This window comes from Elephantulus edwardii, unplaced genomic scaffold (genome assembly GCF_000299155.1).
Source record: "Elephantulus edwardii isolate Elephantulus edwardi_28Jun2011 unplaced genomic scaffold, EleEdw1.0 scaffold00009, whole genome shotgun sequence".
Taxonomy (NCBI): Eukaryota; Metazoa; Chordata; class Mammalia; order Macroscelidea; family Macroscelididae; genus Elephantulus; species Elephantulus edwardii.
Genome location: NW_006399759.1, coordinates 35,777,283 through 35,781,785, shown reverse-complemented (window position 1 = coordinate 35,781,785; position 4,503 = coordinate 35,777,283).

The window sequence follows — 4,503 nt, the reverse complement described above, 5'->3', positions numbered from 1 at the left end:
ATTAGCACAATTAAATGTTCTGGGATTCCCAATCTTCTCAGAGTCAACCACAGTTTGTTATGATCCACACAGTCAAATGCCTTTGCATAAGATACATAAAATAGGGCAAGGTGCAGATCTACTGGCCATACCATCACTGTGAGTCTCTTCAACTCGATGGCACCTAACAACAGCAACAACAACAACAGGAAGTTCTGGTTGTCAGGTACTAACCCAAAGTCTCTCTTACAATTGGAATTCACCATCTGCTCCTCTGAACAAAGATGGGTCTCCTGAGTGATTTACAGCCTCTGGAAATCCCCTAGAGTGGGGAGTTAGCTATCCAGTCAGTGCCAACTCAGCAGAAATGAAAGGGGTTTTGTTTTCATTTTAAGTTGCACAGGCCAAAATTGTTACAAAATATTTCTCTAAACTTTATAAAGCAAAGATGCCACCTTGGTATCCAAGGTGCCATGATACTTTTAATTGCTTATGCAAAGTCTGGGCAGTGAAAGAATGAAAGTAGAAAAGACTGATGTATTTGAATTGTGATGTCAGCAAAAAATATTGAATGGACTTGCAGAAGAATGAGCAAATTGGTCTTAGAAGAAATACAACCAGAATGTTCTTTAGCAGTGAGGATAGGGAGACTTGGTATCACTCACTTTTGATTGATTTTCGGAAAAAGTCAATCACTAGAAAAGGAGGTCATGATTGGAGAGAGTCAGTGAAAAGAAAGAACATTCTTAGTGAGTCCCACAATAGCCACAATGATTTACGCAAGCACAACAGTGATTACAGAGATGTTGCAGGACGGGGCAGTGTTTTGTTCTATTACATGCACGGTTGTCACGAGCCAGAGGCTACCCAGTGGCAGCAAGCCTCAACAACAAAACCGAGAAAAAACAGATGCCAGAACAATCATATATAATATAGCCGGCATATGGGCAAAGGTGAAAGAATTATAATATTCAGTTTTGCACCCACTTATATGAAAGGAAAGTATTCTTTTCCACACAAATTTATCAAGCAACTACTCTGTGTCACAACCGACTCATAGCTGACTGTCCAATGGGTTTTCAGAGGCTGCAAATCACATGGAAGATTCTCCATCTTTCTCCTACAGAGCAACTAGTGGATTTGAACCACCAGCCTTCAAGTTGGCAGCACAGCTGCTTACCCACTAAGTCACCAGAGATCTTAACCCACTGCAGGGTCAGCTAAGGGTTGATTTGAACTCCATGGTTTACAATAACAACAACAACTCTGTGTCAGGCTGAGTAAGCCGCCTGAGATGCCAAGGTAAAGTTCCTGTTATCTGGGGATTGTCACCTGAGAAGAAAGATGAGAGAGGTAGACAGAATTGTGCAGAGGGAGTCCAGCTTGTATGGTTTTTCTGTTCTGCTCCTGGGCAAGGAGAAGAAAGATGGTTAGATTGACCTAGCAGCCAGGGTGTCAAGCATGTTGTCAAAACCTTAGTCAAGAAATTCGTCGTGGAGCCTAGGAGAGTGAAAGAATGGAGTCAAGATGAGTAAGGTGTTGTACAAGGTGGTCACAAGTCTAAGTGGTCCAAGTGTGAGAGTAACTGGTGTTGACAGAGAGAGGAAGTTAGAGGATTATGGTCAAGGAGAGGACACTCAGTCTCAAGACCTTCTCGAATTAATCAACATCAACTCAGAACCAACTCGTAGCTTAGCTGACCCTCCAGCAGGTTTTTGAGGCTGTAAACCACATGTGAGGGGATTGCCCATCTTTTCCACTGGTGGATCTGAACCATCAGAGAGGTGCCACTTCTGCATTAGCAGCGCACTCTCTCCACCACCAGAGCTCGCTCAAGACACTAAAAAGCCCTCATTGCAGTCAAGCACTAACCGACTCTATAGCTGACCCTCTAGCAGATTTTCAGAGGCTTTAAATCACATGGGAGGAGATTGCCCATATTTCTCTCTCAGAGCAGTTGGTAGATTCAAACCATGTGCTTTTGAAGTTGGCAGCTCCCTACAGACTATGCCAGCAGGACCTCCTTTAAGATCCTTGAGGAGTGTCTATCAGCTCCAGCACTCACTAGCCAACATAAACAGGGGTCCTTCTCTGCTGGGGCACATATGAGAGGGGGAAATAACGGTGCAGTTTGATAGCTTGTTTTGAGTCAATTGAGATTTAATTGTTCAATGTTATATTCTTTTCTGGCTCTGCTTTAATTTCTTTTAAGGGACCCTCCTCCATTCACATGATGGAATACTACACAGCATGCATGAACGATGATTTTGAAAATCACTACATAACCTGAGGGGACTGAGGGCATTCGGCTAAGTCAGTCCCATAAGGACAAATACTGTGTAAACATATAAATACAAATAAGAGCATTATTGTAGAAATAGAAAGATAACCAGTAAAATTGGTATAAGGATCCGAGCAACAGAGGGTAGGAGCAGAGGGGTGAGGATGGGCAGGGGTGTAATCATAGGGTCGTACAATTTGATGGGTGGAGGGAGGAGTGGGTAAAGGAAATGGGAAAGATACTTTGTGGAGAAACAAAGTATACGAACTTTATAAGCAAATCAGTATAAAATAAAAAAATAATTTAAAAAAATAAAGGATTTTCCTCCGAAGTGTCCTCTCTAAGTAGCCTATGTTTTGATTTTCCCTTCACTCAGCCTTTAGAATACTGTAAGGATGTTCATTCCTTTTTTGGGCAAAACAATTACTGTGCACTCGCTTCTTTTCTCTTTCCAGTTACCTTGAAGTTATCACTTCCACTTAAATAGAATTGGAACTAAAAATAGGTGCACTGAAGTGAGAGTTTCCACCTGTCTCATCTCGCTTCCTGACACCTGCAGCCCTCTCCTGTGAGAAGCAAAATAAAGCTGTGTGGAGACACACAGGCACTCACCAGCGAATGCAAGCCCATTCAGGAGAGTGAACGCCAGAGGGACAACACTTATCTTTCAGTCTCCTACCTCTCCTTTGGTTTTCAGCAAGCTGTGGAACGGAAATAGCAGAAACACTGTACCACTTTTTCTGACTGCAGCTTTGGAGAGACAAGGCTCTGCAAAGTGGTCGGCCCATAAGATGAAAGATGTGGGCTGGGTGTGCTGCCTTTTGAAATGTCAAGGTTTTTTGTTGAATAGGCTTTGAGTTGAAAAGGAAAGGTCAAAGCTGACAGACTAAACTCATACTCAGAAAAGTAGCTTGCAGATCTTTTCCTACCCACCGCCTTCCCTCCCAAATGGAAGGTTGCTAACGTCACCCCAGCTTTCAGCACAGCAATTAATGGCTCCTGAGCACAAGCCAGAAAAGAAACAAAGCAAATTAAGAAACCACTCAGAAAAATGTAAATGATGCTTAATGTCCTCTTGAAACTGCAAATGATTCATGGTAACAATATCCTGGTTTTATTAAAGAAAGTCTTGACTTGGGCAATATAAACAGAGAAGGTCTCCATTCTTGTCAGGCGCCAGGACATTTTCTGTTTGTCCAGGAGAAATCTCTGGATCTTTATACTGACTGTTTTAGCCCAGGCATTGGAACTCGCCCAGCTCTTTCCCTGGGAGGATGTGGGAGCATCAGACCAGCACCTTCCAAGTCATCCATGATGGTTTTCTACCTCATTCACTAGCCCACTACACATTCACCAGCCATCCACCACAAGCTTATAATTGGAGATGCTGAAAGACTGCCTTCCAGGATTTCTCTGCAGCCTGCAGAGACAAATAAACAGTCACAGAGAGACTGGGGTTCTGAGGCTTCGGCACAGGAAGCTTAGGTAGCATAGAGAAGGACAGACAAGTCTCTCTTTGACTTTGGGTCTACATTCTATTAATATGACATTGCCAGTTTCCTCTTGCCAGGGGTTTATATTCTATCCCAGAAACAGGCCTTGCTTTTTTTCCCTTAGCATGTCTGGGTGTTCTCATGTCTAAGTGATTGATATCATTCTGCTAACCTTATCTCCAGGTGCCTGGCTCTCTACACAAGTGGTTCTCATCATAGACTGAACATTAATTAGACTTGCCCGACTTTTAAAATTCCAATAGTTAGAGTTCTCCAGAGAAAGAGAAGACATATATGCATCTCTGTCTCTCATATCTCTCTCATTGCTTTCATGTCTGAAATAACACATAGCTGGCCCATCAGTGTGTTTTCAGAAGCTGTTACTTGCATAGGAGGAGATTTCCCATCTTTAGCCCAAGGGATACTGGTGGACTCAGCTCCCTACAGATTATGCCATAAGAGCTTTTATATACACATATGAATATATATATAAGCTTTAGGGAACTCTGGTGGCCTAGTGAAGGTAAGAAACTATGCTGGAATCTCAAAGGTATGAAGATTAAATCCACCAGCTGCTCTGTGGGAGAAGTTGGTCAATCTTCTCCTATTCGAATTATTGTCTCTGAAAACCCACTGGAGTTGATTCCTACTTCAAAGCACATAACAACAGGTAATACTTTACATATATATATATACATATATATTACAAATAATAACTTCTTTTTTTAAAATTTAGGTTGTTTATTTTTC